We start from the raw sequence: 22,692 nt of genomic DNA, 5'->3' as shown, positions 1-22,692 counted from the left end.
TGTTAAAATTAATACCGGATCCGATTTTGCGCTAACCACAGATAGATTAAGTCTAAATAAATGTTAAACAAATGTTTTTCAAATAACTTTTTCTAATAAATTATTAATGTAAAATAAATATTAAATTAATATTGAATAAATGTTAAATAAACGTTTTTTTAAGATCATTATTTAACACTAGATTTTGAGCCCGCGCGAAGCGGGCAAAATCTATTCCCCTCTCCCCAAATTCACTCATTAATTAGGAGCACCAATAGAACTTCATAAAACCCAATTTTCAATCCCATAGTAGCCATCTCCATAAAATTAGTAATTTTTTGGTATCAATTTCATCAAAATCATCAACAAAAAATTAGAAAAATTTTGGCACCGGTTTCAAGAAAATCGATCCATTAATAAAAAATTAAACTTATCCTCCAAAAATTTAAAAAATTTTGGCACTGGTTTAAAAAAAATCGATCAATTAATACTTATTATTTCTCAACAAAAAATTATCCATAAAAATTATCCATTAAAAAAATTATCCATATATTCTACCCTTACTTTATATACAATTCTTTGAGATTTGGTCAATTCATTCTCGTAAAATTTGAAAAAATTTCGGAACCGGTTTCCAAAAAGATCGGTAACGAAAAATTAACCACGACATTTTCATTCCCGGAAAATTCTACCCCTATTTCATATACTTTTGGTAAAAATTTGGTCCACTAACGAATGAGTAGTTCGCGTACAGACAGACAGACAGACAGACAGACAGACGTGACTTATATAATAGTACTAGATTTTTCGCCCGCGCTTCGCGCGGGCTTAAAATCTATTCCCCTTTCCCCAAACTCACTCATTAATTAGGAGCACCTTTGATATTCTTTCTCCTCAAACTCTAACCTACATCTCTTCGAATTCTTTTTTAAAAAATAAAAAATAATAGATAATATAATAGATGCAGATTAGCATATTGTCAAATATTTCAAAAATGTAATCCTTTATATTAAAGTCTTTAAATTTTATTTTTGCTCGTGCCTCGCGCGTTTTTACCCTCCGTTGACCCACCATTATTAACTCTCTTTCATTTTCTTCTATTTTATTTTCTTTTTTCGAAATCATCGAAAAATTAGAAAAATTTTGGCACTGGTTTCAAGAAAATCAATTCTTAATGAAAAATTATCCATTAATAAAAAAATAAACTTATCCTCCAAAAATTAAAAAAATTTTGACTCCTATTTCATATATAATTCTTTAAGATTTGGTCAATTAATTCCCGAAAAATTGGAAAAATTTTGTAACCGGTTCCCAAAAAAATCGGTAACAAAAAATTATACACTTTATAGCAAACCCCAGGAAATTCTACCTTTATTTCATATACAATTCTTTGAAATTCAATCAATTAACTCCCGAGAAATTTGAAAAATTTTGTAACCGGTTTCCACAAAAATCGGTAACGAAAAATTATCCATAAAAAAAATTTAGCTTGATATCTCAAAATTTACGGAAATTGGAGCAGAAATCGGAAACCCCTTTATTATTAGCAATTTTTCTATAAACTCATCGTAGCCATCCTAAAAAAATTAGAAAATTTTGAAACCGGTTTCCAAAAAATTGATTATGAAAAATTATACACATCTTCGCCATCCCCGAAAAATTAGAAAAATTTGGGCATTGTTTTTAAAAAAGTAACGAAAAATTATGTTTAAAAAAATTTAGCTAATATCTCAAGAGGAAATTAGAACAATCACGTACCTACATTTTTTTAAACAAAAATCGAAAACCCCTTTAGAAAAATTGGAAAAACTTCGTAACCGGTTTCAAAAAAATCAATTCATTAATGAAAAATTATCCATTAACAAAAAATTAAACTTATCCTTCAACAATTAAAAAAATTTTGACACGACTCCTATTTTATATATAATTCTTTAAGATTTGGTCAATTAATTCCCGAAAAATTTCAAAAAATTTGTAACCGGTTTTCAAAAAAATCGGTAACGAAAAATTATACACTTTATAGCAATCCCGGGGAAATTCTACCTTTATTTCATATGTAATTCTTTAAGATTCAATGATTTTCCGAGAAATTGGAAAAATTTTGTAACCGGTTTCCAAAAAGATCGGTAACAAAAAATAATACACTTTATATCACTCCCCAGAAAATTCTACCTTTATTTCATATACAATTGTTTGAGATTCGGTCAATTAATTTCCGAAAAATTGGAAAATTTTCTGATACCGATTTCCCCAAAAATCGGTAACGAAAAATTATATACTTTAAAGCAATCCCCGGGAAATTCTACCCGTATTTCATATAATTTTTTAAGATTTGGTCAATTAATTTCCGAAAAATTGAAATAATTTTGTAACCGGCTTTCAAAAAGATCGGTAACAAAAAATTATACACTTTATAGCACTCCCCGGAAAATTCTACCCCTGTTTCATATATAATTCTTTTAAATTCAGTCAATTATTTCCCGAAAAATTAGAAGAATTAGAAAAATTGGTTTTCAGAAAATCGGTAACAAAAAAATGGCCACGACATTTTTATCCCCGGGAAATTCTACCCCTGTTTCATATACTTTTGGTAAAAATTCGGTCCACTAACGAATGAGTAGTTCGCGTACAGACAGACAGACAGACAGACAGACGTGACTTATATATATAGATACATATATACATATATAGATTTGTAATTAAGGTAAAATAAATATTAAATTTTGCGATTTTGCGCTGACCACAGATAGATTAAGTCTAAATAAATGTTAGACAAATGTTTTTCAAATAATTTATTCTAATAAATTATTAATGTAAAATAAATATTAAATTAATATTGAATAAATGTTAAATAAACGTTTTTTTTAAGATCATTATTTAACATTTGTAATTAAGGTAAAATAAATATTAAATTTTGCGATTTTGCGCTGACCACAGATAGATTAAGTCTAAATAAATGTTAAACAAATGTTTTTCAAATAATTTTTTCTAATAAATTATTAATGTAAAATAAATATTAAATTAATGTTTAATAAATGTTAAATAAATGTTTCTTCAAATTATTACTGCAAAAAAATAATTAATGTTACGTAAATATTAAATAAACGTTAAATAAACATTAAATAAATATTTCCTCTAAATCATTAGTACAAACAAATAATTAATGTAAAATAAATATTTAATAAATGTTAAAAAAATATTTTTTTTACAATAAATTGTACAATGTATAATTAATGAAAAATAAATATTTAAAAAACATTTAAAAAATCTCATCTGCTAAGAAGAAAAAAATATAGCTAAAAAAGTGTAGCTAACACAAAGTTATAATATTTAAAATTTTAAGGTTTATAAGGTTTCGAAGTTTATAAGGTTTAAGGTTTTTAAAACATTTTTTAGATTTATTTTTAGTTTTAATTTTAAATGTTGCAATCCAATATTACAATAATTTTAATATTTCAATTTAATTTTAAAATTCTATTTTTTATGTTAAAAACTATTTGTACTGACTTATTTTAAAGACTATTTGTATACTGTTTTTATAAATAAAGTAACTTTTAAAGCCTGTACTAAATATTATTAAATTAATTGTAATTGATTTAAATGCTCTAACATACCTGTTGTAGTTGTAGCTCTCTTTCTATTTATAGTATTTACACTCAATATCACTGATGTTTATATCAAAACTGCAGACTTCCGTCTGCAAAGTTTTCATGTTTGTTTCTTTTCATAAAACTAAATGATATCATTATCATTCAAGATAACCCTACCCAGTGAACATTGTCGAGAGAAAGACTTTATAAGTTATCTTTTTAAAAGACAGCTTGTTATGTTATTTGCTTGTAGATATGTCTAGTATTGATTGATGTCTAGTAAACAAAGTCGCAATGATATCTTGTAAAAGAAATCAGTACAAAATTACCTTTTTCAAAAAAAGTAAAAAAAGGCGCCAAGTATACGCGCAATGTATGTTGTAAATTCAAAAATTCTAAATAGTAGTAGCTTTATTTCTCCCTAACAAAATAATTCACAAAATTGAATTACCTAACTCAACGCAAGTAATATGTAGGTATTTCAAAAAAAGATGTGAAATTTTTCAATTGCGCCAATTGCAAAAAGAATATAGGGAAAACCGGGGCTATGTATCCATATTTTACGCTTCTTTCAAGTTTACTAAAAAACTAATAAAGATATTTGGCTAAAATTTTAATGGTATAACTTTTCAACCTTGCTATTAAAAAAAACATAATTTGAACCGTTGATCTTTTAACATTTTAAAAAGGCAAATTTTTTAAGTGGACAAGTCAAGCGTAGACAGATCTACACTTTGTGTAAATTTTTTGACAAGTTTTTTGCGTAGAGCCGACTTTTCTTTATATACGGTGGCATCAAACTGATTTTGAGTTTGTTGCAAAATCAATGTGATGAGTTTCTTTGTCCCCTCAATTCTTTAATCCTTTTTTTTATTTGAGGCCTTTACTTTATCCTCGGCAGCGTTTGAAATAGAAAATACTCAATAACTTAAGATAAACTCATATATTTTATCGTGTCCAAATGAACGGTGTCCAAATGCACCGTGTCCAAATAAACGGTGTCCGAATGCACCGTGTCTAAATGAACGGTGTCTAAATAAACCGTGTCCAAATAACTAAAAAATTAAACTATCTTTATTGCTTATCCCCGCAGGGTTTGCAAGGCGTTTTTTCTTAGGAACGTTACCCAAACCTCCACAATGCTACCCTTCTCCTCTCACTTTAACCCTTTGGACCAACGGTTTAACGTCTCTTCCGAAAAACGGAGCCCAGTTTCCATCTAGGGATACCTGCTTTCCGCTAAATGGGGGGGGGGGCAGCGTTTTTTCTTGAGAAAATTCTTAAGAAAATTCTCAGTGGCCTAGCGGGATTCGAACCCGGCTATTACAACCTGCTCCGGATTACGAATCTGGCGCTCTACCCACTAGACCAACCGTCTGCCCCTGAACCGTGTCCAAATAAACGGTGTCCAATTAATCGTGTCCAAATAAACGGTGTTCTATTGGAAGACAACAACATATTTAGACTTGGCGCGGTTAAGATATGTGCGAGCGCGCTAGTGTAGCTTGATCTGCACCGTGATCTGTACCGAGCAGACCGAGCTGCTCTCTCGCTCTCTCGTAACGTTGAGCACGCACGCTGTACGATACGTATCTCACATTGTAAGAATACGCATAAGCTGTACGAATATAAGATAAGTCAGGAGTACTTAATTGTCATCTACCAACTAAATAAAGGTCAAGGTATTTAGTAGTACAGCACATAACTCTCGATTTATTGCGTGTACCATCATATTCCTCGGGCATTTCTAATAGGTTATGGGCCCAGGATACGTGGCATAAAGAGAAGAATAATGGCAGACACACGCTTTACTATTGCAAAGTTGAACAACACAAACTTTCAAGTATGGAAGTGCAAGGTAGAATTACTACTAATTAAGGAAGATCTGTGGCACACGATCAGCGAGGCAAGACCGACACAGCCGGACGAAAGGTGGCTCAAAGCATATAGGCAGGCACGTGCTACAATCGGTTTGTTAGTCGAAGATGACCAGTTACGTCATATTAGAGATACGAATAGCGCTAAGGAAGCGTGGACAGCGCTGCAAAGTTATCACCAAAAAGCTTCTTTTACAAATCAAGTATTTTTATTTAAGAAATTTATAGTATAAAACTTTCAGAGAATAGTGATATGGAGAGTCATTTAAACACAATGCTTAACTCAGTGGACCAGCTAACAGCCCTCGGAAAAGCGTTAAAGGATAAAATGGTTATTGCTCTGTTGCTGTGTAGTCTCCCGGAATCGTACAATACATTAATAACTGCTTTGGAGACGAGGTCAGAAGACGAACTAACTATAGAACTCGTCAAAGGAAAACTTCTCGATGAAGACAGAAGACGGAAGAATGCAAGAGGTCAAGAGAACGAACGAGACGATAGAACACTTAAGACGCAATCTAAGAAATTTACAAAAGCGACATCAGAGAAGAAGCATATGAAGAATATTACATGTTATTTCTGCAGTAAGACAGGCCATTTGAAGAAAGATTGCAGAAATTATATAAAATGGAAAGATGCAAAAGAAAAGAAGAAGGCGAATCAAGCGGTAAGCAAAGACGATGATGATGCACACATCTGTTTCGGTGTTTAAAGCCAGAACAACAGCGAACGAACATAGTATATTGACTCAGGGGCAACTAGTCATATGAGCAACAGTAAGGATTTCTTTAAGACACTCAATAATTGCATAAATGAGAAAATAAAGCTAGCAAATGGAGATTGTGCAGAAGTACATGGAATAGGAGATGGTTATCTCACCTGCAAAGACAATAAAAATAAGCAAACTACAATTATGATTAAAAATGTTTTATATATGTTCCTACGGTAGAAGAAAGTTTACTGTCAGTAAGAAGATTGGTAGAGAAGGGTCTTCAAGTAAAGTTTAAAGAAAAAGTATGCAATATAGAAAAAGATGGAGCTATCGTAGCTACTGCAGACTTAAATGGAAATTTGTACAGACTGAGGTTCGGTCATAAAGCTTTAATGGTCACAAACAAGCACAAAGAAAATTGCCAGTACACGTGGCATAGAAAACTTGGCCATAGGGATCCAGAAGCAATAAAACTAATGGAAACGAAGGATCTAGTAACAGGTATGAAGATAGTATAGACTGCGGTATAAGAGGCGTCTGCGAAACCTGCATAAAAGAAAAAATGACCAGACAACCATTTCCAAAGAAGTCATTCAGCAAATCAAAAGAAGTATTAGATTTAACACACACTGACGTTTGCGGTCTCATGCAAACGAAAATACCAGGAAATAAGCGATACGTACTAACTCTCATTGACGACTACAGCAAGTACACAGTGGTACATCTTATGGAACATAAATCGGAAGCAGCTGAAAGAATTCAAGATTATGTGAGAACCATGTAGACGAAATTCATTAAAGTACCAAAGGTTATTAGGTCTGATCAAGGCAGAGAGTATGTAAATGCAAAACTGAAGGAGTTTCTACGGAAGGAAGGAATTGAGATGCAGAACACTGTAGGATATGCTCCCGAACAAAACGGTGTGGCAGAAAGAAGAAACAGATATCTTATGGAGATGACGAGATGCATGTTAATAGATGCGAACATTGCGAACTTACCTAACAAGTACTGGGGTGAAGCAGTATGCACTGCAAATTATCTACAAAACAGGTTGTATACAAAGGCCACAGGTACAACGCCATTTGAAAAGTGATATAAGAAGAAACCATCGCTACAGCACATACACACCTTCGGATCCAAAGCGTATGTTCATACTCCAAAAGAATTAAGAAAAAAGCTTGATGAAAAAGCAAAGGAATATGTCTTCGTAGGCTATGCAGAAAACGCAAAAGGATTTCCCTTGTTGGATAGAAGTACAAACAAGGTAATAATAAGCAGAGATGTCAACTTTCTCGAAGAAAATAGTGAGTCGAGCGAGGTAATGTTCAAGAGGAAACAAACACATACGGAATCTGTATGGGACATAGCAGAAGAAGAAGAAAAAGAAACTAAAGCTAAAGAAGAAAGTAATAATCAAGAAGAAGAGGAATCAACCATAGAGGAGAAGAGCAACAGTCAGGAAGATCCAAAATTACAACGATCACAACGTGAAAATAAAGGTGTTCCACCTAATAGATTTTGTGAAGGAAGGAAGGAATAATTGAACTAGCTACATATGAAGAAGCAATATCTTCACCTGACAGCGATCAATGGATCAAGGGCATGAATGAAGAATATAATTCGCTCATGGATGCTAATACGTGGACATTAGTGGATAAACCCGAAGGCAAAAACGTTATAGGATGTAAATGAGTTTATAAAGCGAAGACAGATGCTCAAAGACGTGTCGTAAGGTATAAGGCAAGATTAGTCGCACAGAGCTACGCTCAAGAATATGGTCTGGACTATGAGGAGGTATTCGCACTTGTAGCAAAGCAAACTACATTCAGAACACTGTTGGCGGTTGCAAATAAACAAGGGTTGACTGTCCGACACTATGACGTAAAGAATGCCTTTTTGAACGAAGACCTGGAGGAAACTATCTATATGGCACAGCCTAAAGGATTTGAGGTAAAAGGTAAAGAACATATGGTATGTAAATTGAACAAAATATTTATGGTTTAAAACAAGCTGCTAGAGTATGGAATAAAAAATTACATAATACTTTAGAAAAGGAAGGTTTTGTACAAAGTGAAATCAATTTGTGTTTATATATAAAAGAAATCAATAACGATAAAGTTTATATATGTAGATGATATCTTAATTGCGAGTAATAATATAAAGTATAATATATCCTATATGTATAAGAAACTAAGTAACTTTTTGAGTTAACAGATCTCGGCGATATCAGTTACTATTTAGGTATTGAAGTTACAAAAGATAAGATGGGATTTACAGTATTAGTCAAACAGGTTACATTGAAAAATTACTACGGACTTATGGAATGGAAGACGCAAAGAAATAAAAAATTCCACTCGATGTAGGATATGGAAAGACAAAGGATGTCGGATAAGATTGAAAAGAAGATGTATCAAAGTATTGTAGGAGCTTTAATATATGTATATTGCGACAAATACACGAATAGACATAACTGCGAGCGTGTCAACACTCAGTAGGAAAATGAGTTGTCCAACGGCGTCAGATTTGATTGAAGCAAAAAGGGTAATTAGATACTTAAAAGGTACAAAAGATTTAAAGTTAAAGTCAGGTTCTGTAGAGAAAAAAGGGAAGGATGTTCTAGTTGGATATTCGGATGCCGACTGGGCTCAAGATGTAAAAGATAGAAAGTCTAATAGCGGTTATCTGCTTAAGTTTAATGGAGGAACTATAAGTTGGGCTTGTAGAAAACAGACATGCGTAGCGTTATCATCCACCGAAGCGGAATATATTGCTCTCGCGGAGGCATGTCAAGAAGCGATATGGTTGCGAAATTTACTAAAAGATTTTAATGAAGAGCAAATACAGCCTACTGTAATTTTCGAGGATAACCAAAGTTGTATTAAGTTAGTTAATAAGGATAAGTATAGTAAAAGAACAAAACATATAAGTACAAAATATAATTATGTAAAGGATTTAAGCGATACAGGTTTTACTAGATATAAGTATATTGTCCAACTGAAAGCATGATCGCGGATATTTTAACCAAGCCACCGCAGCAAGTTAGATTAAAGTTTTTAAGACAACAAGGTGAATTAGATGGTTAAAAAAAGGTTGTTGTTGAGAGGAGGAGTATTGGAAGACAACAACAAATTTAGACTTGGCGCGGTTAAGATATGTGCGAGCGCGCTAGTATAACTTGATCTGCACCGTGATCTGTACCGAGCAGACCGGCTGCTCTCTCGCTCTCTCGTAACGTTGAGCACGCACGCTGTACGATACGTATCTCACATTGTAAGAATACGCATAAGCTGTACGAATATAAGATAAGTCAGGAGTACTTAATTGTCATCTACCAACTAAATAAAGGTCAAGGTATTTAGTAGTACAGCACATAACTCTCGATTTATTGCGTGTACCATCATATTCCTCGGGCATTTCTAATATGTTCAATGTACCGTGTTCAAGTGCACCTCTCCCAAAAGATTATATATTATAGTCAGTGGCAAGACTGGCAAAGAATTGAGTAAGAGCTGAATAAAAAATTATATTAAATATTCAATATCAAAGGAAAAAGTAACAAGCGTAAGAAACCAATAAAAGTTGACATTAAAAATGCACTTACATGTTTACAAAACGACAGCGTACACAGTTCTTTACACTTCAAACTTATGATCTGAAATGCTTGCTTTCCGAAATTATGACACGAGCAAATGATATTCAAATCCGTGAACTTTGGTTGTTGATTTACTTCGACGTGTATTTAACACTGTTTTGCGCACACGCCACTTGAACTTCGGATGACGTGATATCTTTTCCTCTGCTTGGACTTTCATCGCATATTATGTCGTAGTATATAGTATATATTGTAGTATGAAAAAATATGCACAAATGGAAATTATTAAACGTACAGCGCAACTGAACAGAAATAACGCAACACCTACCTACAGCGCGACGCCTATACCACATATATTATCTCGTCTTCCCAAAAATCGAATAATGGTATCATAATAAAAATATACATGGATGTATTTGGCATTCGATGCTCTTAAATTTTTGCGTTGAAAAAATTGTTATATTTTGCAAAAATAATAGGTGCGGTATAAAACTCTTTTTCATACGCCTTATATTTTTAAAGATATTCGCTAAAAATTATAAAATCCGTTATTTTTGAAGGGTTGTTTCAACCCCTAAACGTCGAGATACGCCGCGCTAAAAAAAAATAGGAGTCTAATATTTTTTTATGCTCTACAACATATCCAAAGCCCATCTAAATCGGTGAGGGACACTTCTGACTGTTCCCTTGTAAGTACAGAAAGAGAATTACAAACAATTTTACAAAAATACGAAGCAGCTTTAGATCCTACGTTTATCAAGATATGTGAAATGCAGGCCAGACTCACATTAAAGGAGAATACATCTTTTGTTTTTCTAAAATCACGAAAAATATGCCATTCAATTTGATGCCTTCAGTTGATAAGGAAATCGATAATTTGGTTACAGCGGGCATGTTAGAAAAAGTTAATACATCAACTCGGCCAACCCCAATGGTGCCAGTACTAAAAAAGAATAATACAGTACGGTTATGCGGTGATTTTAGTGTCACGTTGAACAAACGTTTAATTGTTGACGAGCATCCCTTGCCCACTATCGATGAACTATTTAGTACGTTAGCGGGAGGTGAAAAATTTTCAAAAATTGATTTGAAGCAAGTTTTAAACAGTAAACACCCATAGAGGATTATACAAAAGTACGCGCTTACTATACGGTATCGCATCCGCTCCAGCAATTTGGCAGCGAGAAATTAAGAATATTCTACAAGAAATACCGGGAATCTCAATTCTTTTGACATAAGAATTACAGGACCTAACGATAGGGTACATCTCCAACGACTTGAGGAAGTTCTGACACGGTTAGGAAAATACAATATTAAAATAAATAGCGAGAAGAGCAAATTCATGAAAGAGGGCATACATTATTGTGGATATTACAATGACAAAAACGGTATACATAAAGAAAAGAAAAAAATGGAAGCCATCGAAAGAATGCCTCGGCCCACAAATATTACAGAGTTACGCGCGATTCCTTGGCATGATCAATTATTACGGACGATTCATACTGTTTAAAGAGGAAAGAGTAAGCTCGTAGAACAGAGCTCCCGAGTCCATAAACACACACGCACACACCCAAACACGCATACACACACGCGCGCTAGAAGCACACACACGAGAGATAGAGATAGAGAGAGAAAGGGAGAGAAAGGTCCAGGCCCTACGCGAGGCCGTAGCACAGCCCACCGCCGCGGCACGACTAGGAGACCGTTGCGCACTTGTCGAAGCGCAGGGCACTACTTTACTACGCGCTGCCTTCGCTTGACGACGGGGCGAGTCATCTTCATTCGTGCACGGAGAGCTTCTCTAAAGCCAGCATAGAATGGTTGTCTTACCACGCTCATTATCGAAATATCGAAGGAATCTGTTCTCTACGAAGACATATAACTGCAATCAGTTACGCATCGATCCAATCAGGAACGTTGCTCAAATGGAACAATTTGTTATATTGAATCAGTGCGAGAATGGGCTTCTGAATCAGGTGTCCTTTCCATGTTAAAAGTTGATAATTTGTTAAAGCGCCTCAGTATTGGTCTTCCTAATATGCCTAAAATTCACAAGACACTTTTAAAAAGTAATTTTAATCTGGAGATAAGTAATCTTGAAAGTGGAGGAAAAATGTGGTATAAAGGATTTACAGTTAATTTGGACCAGATGTTATTACAAGATTATTTGCGAACTCATGGAAAGATTATAATTGATATTAATATTGACGGTTTGCCGCTTTTCAACAGTTCTAAGCTTAAGTTTTGGTCAATTTTAGGACATCTTGTTGGGACTTTGAATGAACCCTTTATTATTGCTGTATACTGTGGGAAAAGTGATCCTCAGAATATTGAGGAATATCTAGAAAAGTATGTTAGTGAATTAGAAGATTTATTTCATAATGGCTATGAGTATGAGGGTAACAATTATGAAGTTGTAATTAGAAATTATGTTCTAGATGCTCCTGCAAGGGCATTTATTAAATGTTGTAAAGGGCACTCAGGTTATGCAGGTTGTGAGAAATGCACTGTCATTGGAGAATACCATAATCACAGGATTACTTTCGTGGATCTTAATCAACCCCTCCGTACAGATGAGTCTTTCAGAAATCGCGAGCAACCTCAACACCATGAAGGAATCTCACCACTTGAAAGATTAAGAACTGGGCTTGTGTCACAATTCCGTCTTGATGCAATGCATCTTTTATATATTGATGTGTTCAAGAGGCTGCTTTATTTTTGGTTATTTGTTGTTGGAGTATGGAAACTTCATAGAGATATCATCAATCTTATATCTGAAGTCTTTGTGTTTCTTAAGGAATTTTGTCCCCATGATTTTAATCGAAAACCAAGATCTCTAAACGATTTTAAACTGTTCAAGGCCACTGAATTTCGTCGCATACTCTTGTATGACGGTATTGTTGCTTTCAAGGATTTGATTCATGATAACATCTACAAACATTTTCTCCTTTTGCATAGTGCTGCCTATATTTTGGCTAGTTCTACTCTTGTTCATACTCATCTCCACCTTGCTGAGCAATTTATTAAAACTTTTATCTCTCATTCAGTAGTTCTTTATGGAACGAGTTTTGTAGTGTATAATGTACACTCACTCAGTCACTTACCTAAGGAATGTCAGGAGCATGGAGCTATAGATAATTTCAGTGCCTTTTGCTATGAAAACCGTCTGAAGTCTATGAAGGATTCCCTGCGATCGGGTTATAAACCGTTGCAGCAGATAGCTAGACGTGATTTAGAAAAAAAGAAAAAGATTGAAATTATTCTCGATTCTAAGCCTAATCAGTTTGTGCTCTCTTTAAAACACTTTATTGCAGATGAAATTATTTGTGGCCCACAATATCGTAAGGTTACTATTGGTAATGTGTATTTTAAAATAGGTAAAAAGGACTCCTGTTTTAAAACTGTCAATGGTAGTGTTGTTTTGCTAAAAAATCTTGTTTACAGACACCGAACTCTATTTTTTATTGGTTGCAAGTTTAAAAAACATGAGGACTTTTATACGTATCCACTCCCCTCATCTGAACTAGGTATTATATGTGTTTCTCAACTCGAGGAAAGAAGAGTAGCATATCCTGTCAGTGATGTTCAGTGCAAGTGCTATTTGATTCCAAATAGAGATAATTTCTTGTGTATGCCATTACTTCACACAATTCCATTGATTTAAAGAAACTCCATATAGTATTATACAAGAAAAAATATGTAGATATCACATTTATAGAATATAATATGTTATATAGTTATATAAATACAGTGTATTTTTATTTCTACATTTTACACTTTATACTTTTTATTTTCTGTTTCACAGTTTGTTGTGCTAAAATTTCTGCCCACAAATGAAGATCTAGATATATACATTGAGGTTGGTTTAAGAAAGTGGATCTGCACAGACCTTGACGATGAAATGTGTGGACAAACATATTGGCCCCCTAATCCAAAATCTGTCACACAACAGGTGAAAACTGAACAATCTTTTAAAACTGATTGGCCAAAACACGAAGTAGAAATTAAAAGATTTTATAGTAAAATTTTATTTTATTCTCCTATAAAAATTTTTATATACAGATTGTCACACATTATTATGAGATCGGAATATGTAGATATTTTTTTAAAACTTACATTTTTCCTCTATTCAGATACTTATCCACAAGCCCGCGAAGCTGTTTCTGGATTTCTCGCTGATTCAAATTATGAAACAGAGATAGAGCAAAATATGGGCCGAGGGAGAAGAAAGAAAAAGGCTCGGCAAATTGGGTCAGACAGTGATACTGATTCTAGTGGCCTTTCAAAAATAACGACAAAAATTATTCCTGCTCCCCCTGCTGTGCCTTTCAAAAAAGTTTCTTCTGATACTCAAAATTGGGATACTGATTCGGATGCCAGCATCTCGTCAAAATTGTTGAAGAGTTCCTCTATTATTAAGTTAAATAACAAAAAGCCTAAAGGAGGAAAAGTGACTGTTCAAAGAAAAGAGCCATCTTCTAAGCATTCCGCGACGGAATTGAAGAAAGTAGTTCAAACAGCAAAAACAATTGCAGCCTCTAAAATGAAAAGGCCGGAATCATTGGCTTCATTCAGCAAGACAAAAAGTCCCTTAAAATCCTCAACCTCTTGCAATTCATTACTTACAAATAGCCCTGTTAACTGTGACGAAAGTGCTGTTCAGGAAGGGATGACTCTTTCTTCGAACGTACAATCATTGACGCAAGTACCTGACCGTGTATTCAGTAAGGATGATTCAACTTTAACGAAGGATCTTACATCAACTGATCATCAACCAACATCAACTTTTAACACTGATTCTGTGGACACCGCGCAATGCAGCAGCAATTCTTCTAATTGTAATGATAAACCAAAATTATCTAATTCAAGCGCTTCCTTTCTTTATTAATACCAGGGATCAAATTACTGTGTTATCCGACGATTGTAATCACGTTACAGTCCCTTCTCGATCTGCTGGTTAAAGAGATCTCGTGACAACGCACAGCAATTCACACATAATTCATTACGGGACACGTGGAATAGAATACTTCCTTCTTGCAACTTTGTGAAATCTATAAGTCGTCGAGTCATTAACCTATTAATATTTACGTATTCAAGTATTTGTATAATCACCGTTCTAACCCAGCCAAAAATGATTGGTCGAATCAACGTCGATTCGACATCGATAATACTGGTCGATCGACGGTCGAAATTTGTAGTCGATTCGACCTAAAAATGGGCTTAAATTTCGACTAGTCATCGACAAATCGATTTGACGTCGATTTGATGTCGATTTGATATTAATACTTGTTATTAATTAAGGGCCACTATTTCCAACGTCTGTTAACTCTAATCGACCGTTAACTTTTCAGAATAGCCAATTGGAGTTCAGAATAGCCAACTTCGATTGCTGGCTATTCTGAAAAGTTAACGATCGGTTATTTAGAGTTAACAGACGTTGAAGTGGTTCTATTATATGCTGTTTATGCAATTTTAGCAAAGGTCTGTTAGAGGGATGAACAGGAATATCGGATTAATAGTTGTTAATTAAAGTAAACTTTGAGTACAGATCGAAACTAATTAATGCTGTTTATTACTGCGAATATCACAAATTAATATATATATATGAACAAAACTATATGAATATATTTCTTGCCAAATAAACGAAATAAAAGCATTTATGAAGATGGGTTCTCATTAGACTTCTTAGACTTCTCCTCTTTAGACGTCTCCTTAAACTTCTTAATATCGCGTTTCCCATAACTTCCATCCTCTTGTTTTCTATATGGAGCATTCTTTAACCATTGTCCTGCATATGTTGACAAATCCGCCACAGTTACATTAGGTCTCTTGTTATGAATTGCACCTAAAAACGAAATAATATTTTAGGTAAGATTGCTGAACACAAGCAAGAAATGTTTAAGTATCTTACTCCTGTAAAACACATATATACGAATATTCAATATGTACTCACCTATAATCACTTCCCATAATAATAATTTGCAAAAGGGTTTCATTTGGTTGCCATCGCCTCGAAAATTATATTTACACGCAAGAGAATTAGTAATAGCTGCAGCCATAACTGCATATAATACTTCATTATCTTTTACTTTACACTCTTCTTTGGCTTTAACTTTCAGTTGTACAAAATAATGTACTTTAAAGATGAAAAAAAGACATCACTAGCTGAGTTCAGTAGAAAAGGCAGCTTAACACATTTTATGCCACGTGGGTCACCAGTGACCCTAAACTTTCGATCTTTCAGGCCGTTATGTAATTATTATAGAACACAACTATAATAAACATACTAAGTGGGTCGATCACCGGTGACCCATGCAGCATAGAAGACAAATGACATAAAATTAATTCGGCATGGTGTAAATAAGAATTTTGTGTTGTTTGGATTATATTTTTAGATTTAAATTGACTACAATTCATAGAATTAATTATTCTTGTAGAGCTAAAAATACATATAATCCAATCAGCACATAACTCTTATTAAATTGCTTTATCTACTAAAATCAGCTACTGTTGAAGTCAAAATTAAAACAAAAAAGCAAAACAAGATAGAAAAATATTTACTAAAATACGGAAATTTTCATTAGTCTTGAGGTATTCCTCAGAAAGTTTCATTTCTTCATCATTTTTTATAGGATATGATGGCATATTATCAGGATGGGTATGTCTTTTTTCATTCGGAAGGAGAAAACTTGAAAGCTGGCATTGGAAGGTTATAATTTTGTCTACTTTCAAATTTATTTCTTGTCTCTCTTCTGCTGCCTTCTTCTTTATTTCTTGGATTTCTTTCAATAAGAGGTGTAGAAGATCTGTAATATTTGATGAAGAAAAAGAATCTAAAGAAAAAGAAAATAGTAAATAATAAACTAAAGTGATAATTGTTGATCTGTTTGCTGTGTTGTTAGTAAAAATATGTTTGAATATTTTGTTCGATCACAAAATGAGTTTTTTTCAAAGGGTTCTGCTTAAATAATAAAGCATAAATAATCACAAATTCTAAAATCAAGAATAAGTTTATATCAAGTATATAAAAATTTTAATAAAATTACTAACAAGGAACATGTCACAATTGTTCGGAACAGATTTAATTCTCCTAGAAATATATTGTTACGTCCTGCGGACTCAACGATATCCCTTTTTCGCGGGAATTCTTATGCGCCTAAGATAGCCCTAAGATTAGAATAAACAAGCCGAGTACGGACGGTTATCGATCGGGGTGAGGTTAGATCTCCTCGCATTCCTTTTTTTTATGATCAAACTACCCGTTTGCTTGGGCAACTTAAAGCAACCTCTCAGATGATAAATTACTAACAGACGGGGGATATGGTGACCAGATTCTCGTCAACCTCGTCTGGCCCTTAACTATAAATCCGGCGACACGACGCGCAGAAAGGAGCCTTAACTTCAGACGAGGGATGATGGGGATCTGTATTATATCGCGCGACTTACTCAAAACTGGCCGTGCTATGTTCCGACAAACAGAAACGAAACCTAATACGTGCTTTTAGAAATCTTAAGAGCACGTGGCGGAAGTTTCTGTTTGCAATAAAACTGCACTTAAAATTGAGAAGTATGGATCGTCTGTCAGCATAGAAACAGGGTCGCGAGATAAGTAAGGAACCCTAATAAAAGAGAAATCGGCGATAGCCGAAAAACAAATGCGTCACTGAAAAGAACCGATGGGTTACACCCCCAATAAGACAGTGGGGCCTTAAGAGGGGTCTCACCAATGGAAAACCGAAAAAATCGATAACCGTCTCTAGCTTTCTAGGATTGGCGTAAACTCAAATCTACCTCTTGGGCAAGAAACATCTCGCCCAATAAGAATTTCCTTAAATAATAATTAGAAACATCCCGCCAACCAGAAATCCTTTAAACGAAAACCAGACACATCCCACACGAAATCCACCCCTTCCATCCTTCGAACCTTCCTATTTAAATCGCGACGTCGCAGGACTAGCCCTCAGAGAAATTTTCTCAGTTCAAGTCCGCATTGCTCGGTTACAATCTAAACCTCATTCGTTTCGAGAAGCTCACGTTTAGAGTCACGTTTAGAGTCAGTGCAGCAGATCCGACGGACCAGTCGCCCCAACTCACTCACCGACGAGTCCAACATCCATTACTGAGAGAAGGCGTACTGAGACTCGTTCGAATTCAAGTCATCAAGTAGTAAGTCCCGGAATTTTCCTGATCCTTTTTTTTTCGCGTTATTGCCCCCCTTCTTAAACGGTCTATCGATTGTCGGACCCCCGGAAGCTTATTATATAATTGGGGGTCGGTCAGTGTAGGCAGCAGGTTCCCAGCGGTCGTTGGCGTTGTCGTGGGCCGGACTTACTTCCCGGCGTCTCGTCGCTGTCGTGGACTCAGCTGGTCCACTGACCTCCCTGAGCTTATGCTCGTGGGTCGGTTAGTGTAGGCATCGAGTTCCCAGCGGTCGTTGGCGTTGTGGTAGGCCTGACTTGGCTCCCGGCGTCTCGTCGTTGTCGTGGACCCAGCCTGTCCACTGACCCCTCCCCCCCCTTTTTTACGATTTCCTTTTGTTCGCTTCCGACCGGGTCCGAGAGAGATCGACTAAATAGTAAATAATTTTAGTGGACCCGAAAGTCCTAGCCCCTCAAGGACCGAATCTCCGCACAATCAGGCGACAAAGAAATCGCCAGAACAAGCGGACGCGACGGGAGGTTGAACTCCCCCGGGAGCAGCTCAACGCCGGTCCTCCGCGACTCGCCATCCCACCGCCCCTACCAGCGTGTACAGAAGAACCCGGTTGTTCTAACCAGAATCGTCCCGCTAACATCCTGTCCTATCGCCCAGTCGTCCTGCCTTTTCGCCCATTTGTCGAACATCGCCCTATTTGCCGCGTGGCTCCGTTTCGCGTGGTCCCTCCTCGCGTGGTCCCCGTCAACCCCGATCCAGCCCGCTTCCTAGAACCTCCCGATTCTCCCTCCTCTTCCCGAAGTCCGTCTCCAACCTCTTCGACCGCCTCGACCCTCGATCTCGAGGAACTAGCCGACCCAGAGATCGTGATCTTAGAATAAATTTTAATTTTTTTTTTTTTTTTATTCTCATATGTTTTAACTTCACAATTTACATATACTTTAATTTTAAGCTCCGATTTAAATTAATTTACACACCTACACACTTCACTAAATTCATGTAATCTCACTACTGATTCCGATTATAATAATAGCGGGCAAGATGTTCATTTTCAAATAAGTTTTCCTTTAAAGATCTTGCCCGATCACCCCCGCACCTATGTAACACCCGCGCGAAATACACACACACGTTACACATACATCCGACACTCACACTTATAAATGTATTCAGTTTTATTTTACCTAATTCTCATTTATTGTTCACCTAGCTTATATTATTGTAATAAATGTTTATCTTATATTAAATATTAATTTCAATTTGCATTCATTTATAACTTAAGACCCGCTACCATCCACCTCTCGAAATTGCACGAGGTCCGATCCTGAGTTAAAGGGATTAAATTCTCTGACTCGAAAAAGGACCGACGATCGCACCGCTCACGAAAGGCGTCCTAACGACTTTACAGGCGTTGACCCTTTCTGAGTCATAAAAGTGCGTTCGGCTCGCGCCACGCGTCTCCGAGCGCGTACCTGCGAGCGACATTTGTAAGTATCTAGCTGCGTCCTCCCTTCCCCCGACCCCTCTGGCTAGCCTTTCCTTGCTTCCCAGATTTTCATATCATAATCCCGGGGTTGGACGTAACAATATTAACATAAAAATTCAAAACACGTTTTTTATGTCTCTTAAATTTTTATGTTTAACTACATATTTCTAGGAAAATCAAATCAATTTCAAACAGTTGAGACATGTTTTGCCCTTGTAAAATGATGAAAAATAATATACATGTACATATCCTACAAAATAATATAAAAGCTTAAAGATTGTCTTTTCAAACCTAAGGTTAATAATGACACATAGAAAAATTTAAACAATAAGATTTAAGCAGCAAGCATATCAATCAATCGTGACCAAATATTATTAGAAATTCTTGATTGCAAAATGTTTAAATTCGCTTAATGTTTAAGTTTTACTATTTGAATAACTTTTATATGTGCCACGTTTATTGAGCATTATTTGAAGAAAAAAAAAATATATATAGCCAAATATTTTCAGGAAAAAGAAAAATATTAAAAATATTATCTATGTAACAGTAAATCTATTTATAACTAACGTGTAACTATCATGTTATTATGATTTAAAGTAAAATTTATTTATTAAAGTAAAATAGAAGTTAACTTATTTATTAAATTAAAATAAAATTAAAAATTTTATAACAGCACATACACTAATCTATAAGAAAAAGTAGGAAAAACTAATTCTTAACAACTCACCATTGTCACTAGCAGATTTTGTTGGAGACAAAAATAATTCAGGTCTATGAAATTTCTTGGAACTTTTATGATTGTTGAACTGTGACAATTAAGATTTAATAGATTTTGTTGAATTTGTAAGCTGATTATTAGACACTGATAATAGCTTAGAGCTACAAGACTTCATAGAACTTTCAGACTGATAGTTAGACATTGATACTTGAGAGTAAGACTTTCCAGGATTTTTTAGTTGACTGTTATTACAAAAAATAATATATGAGAGCTAAAAGATTTTCTATAATTTTTCTGTGGAACTATGACAGATCCAGCATTATTATCATCTTGCCTCTCAAATGTGACAATTTCAAAAGATTTGGATAATTGTGATTCAGCATCATTATCTTGCCTCTCAATGGCAGTTTCAGAAGATTCGGATAATTGTGATTCAGCATCATTATCTTGCCTCTCAATGACAGTTTCAGAAGATTCGGATAATTGTGATTCAGCATCATTATCTTGCCTCTCAATGACAGTTTCAGAATAAGATTTGGATAATTGTGATTCATGATCTTCATCAAGGTTTGTTGGTATTTTCTTAGAATTTTTATCAGATAATTGTATTTTAGTTACAGGAGAATTTTGTTTAGACTTCTTTAAGTTGAGCTTCTCTAGAATTATTTTATTTGAATATTCCCTCTGTTTTAAGTCCAGTGCCATCTTCGATTTAATTTTTTTCAAAAGTTTCTCATCTTCATTAGCTCTATATTTGGTTGAGTTTGATGACATCTCTGACTGAGGTGGACTGAATGGGACTAGAGGTGGAGATTCAACAGTTCTTTCCTTCAAGTTAGAAGATGAACAATCATCTTCATCTTCTGTACTTGAGTTTAGAATAGGCTGTATTTTACGATATTTCTTCTGAGATTCGTTATTAAATTCTCTTTTCTTTTCTTCTTCCGACAACCTCTACCCAACGCACGCTCAGATTCATAGGTAGACGATGCCTCATATCCTTTGGCCGCATTGCGGGCAGATAAAACATCACCTGTGAGATAAATATGTTTCACTAAGATATAATTTATTAACAATAATAAGACAAGAAAAAATGAAATAAAAGAAATTCAAACATACTATATAATTTCTTAACTTGCACGTGCTCTATTTTCTATAATGAATCTGGATTTTTGTCCATTTTTACAGCATTACTAACCATGGATGATTTCGGAGGCCACAATATCATTGACTTTTTATTTATATAATCATTACTGCTATCGAATCCAACTAACCATTTAGTACGTCCTACTTCATATTCAACGTCATCATTTTCATTGTCTTCATTATTCCTCGTGAAGAATTTCACAACAACAAACTAGAAATACATTATAATAATATTACATTTAATACGTTTCTCGAGTCTTTACACGTAAATTTGATAAACTAGGATTAATGCGTAATTGCTTTATACTTATTTCATATCGATAACATCTCTATAAAAGTACGATTGCTTAATTAGAGAGACATTCTTTTCAAAATGATAAGAGACTACCCATGATATAATTACGCATTGATTCCAAGGCTTTTATAATTGAGAATTGTATAATTTCTTATGTTCTTGTCTTATATGAATATTAATTGATGTGTTCATCGATGCGGCGATCTATTGTATGTGTTATATTATAATATAAGTACATCAGCGTTCTATAACACCAATACAACCAGCCTTTAGAAATATTCGATAATTATAAAAAAATACAGTCCGCTTAATATTTTGAGAATCCAGATCTTTTTTAAACACATACGCAAATTTGATTTTGACTCCATTACATAAACTGTTGAAAAAGAAAACCGGGCAAGAGGTGCCTTTTGTATAGTCTCCAGTTTGCAAAACAGCGTTTATAGCAGCAAAGAAAGCATTTACTAACAACGAGATCTTAGCGCATTACGATCCAAAACTACCCCTACGCTCCTAGTTCGTACGGCGTAGGAGCAGTGCTTTCGCAAAAATGTCCGGAAGGGAACGAAAGGCACATACACAAAGGAAGTACGCACAAATAGACAAAGAAGCATACGCGATTATATTTGCAATAAAAAAGTTCCATCAATACCTTTACGGGAATAAGTTCACTCTATATATAGATCACCGACCTCTGACACAGATTTTCGCCCCCGAGAAGGGATTACCGGCACACAGCGCAATGCGCATGCAACATTACGCGATATTTTTACAAGGGTTCAAATACGATATCAAGTACAAATTTACGAAATCGCATGCGAACGCGGATGCTCTGTCGTGACTTCCGATGAAACCGGAAGATACGTACACTCACAACGTGGTGAACGATTACGAAATAAATACGATCGAGTCGTTACCAATTACATTTAAAGATTTAATGTTAGAAACCGCGAAGGATATTGAATTACAAAACCTATTACAAGGTTTACAACATTAAACACTACATTAAAGACAAGGGATAGGTTCAATATACCACAAACAGAATTTAGTTGTCAACAAGGAGTTATCTTGCGCGACAATCGCGTAGTTATACCTAAGAAATTACGAAGCGCTATATATTACGAGAATTACATAGCGATCACCCTG

The 22,692-nt window shown here is 34.8% G+C and overlaps 1 protein-coding gene, 1 long non-coding RNA gene and 1 pseudogene across 2 annotated transcripts in view; 1 reads left to right on the top strand and 2 right to left on the bottom strand.

Moving 5' to 3' along the window:
- LOC139819874 (cytochrome P450 4C1-like) overlaps positions 1–9,823 on the bottom strand; it is a 169,315-nt gene extending 159,492 nt beyond the window's left edge. The window contains exon 1 of the mRNA XM_071789632.1: positions 9,760–9,823. The gene's annotated coding sequence lies outside the window, so the exon portion shown is untranslated. The remainder of the gene's footprint in view (positions 1–9,759) is intronic.
- Positions 9,824–10,107: 284 nt separating this feature from the next.
- Positions 10,108–15,419, top strand: LOC139819875 (uncharacterized; annotated as a pseudogene).
- Positions 15,420–15,461: 42 nt separating this feature from the next.
- On the bottom strand, positions 15,462–21,128 carry LOC139819879 (uncharacterized). Its single transcript, XR_011733838.1, has 3 exons — positions 20,115–21,128; positions 15,704–16,583; positions 15,462–15,595 (listed from the first exon to the last, which is right to left on the bottom strand). It is a non-coding gene; the product is annotated as an uncharacterized lncRNA (long non-coding RNA).
- Positions 21,129–22,692: the final 1,564 nt, after the last annotated feature.

This window comes from Temnothorax longispinosus, chromosome 10 (genome assembly GCF_030848805.1).
Source record: "Temnothorax longispinosus isolate EJ_2023e chromosome 10, Tlon_JGU_v1, whole genome shotgun sequence".
Lineage (NCBI taxonomy): Eukaryota > Metazoa > Arthropoda > Insecta > Hymenoptera > Formicidae > Temnothorax > Temnothorax longispinosus.
The sequence above is the reverse complement of the archived record's forward strand: the minus strand, read 5'-3'. Positions and strand labels throughout refer to the sequence as shown.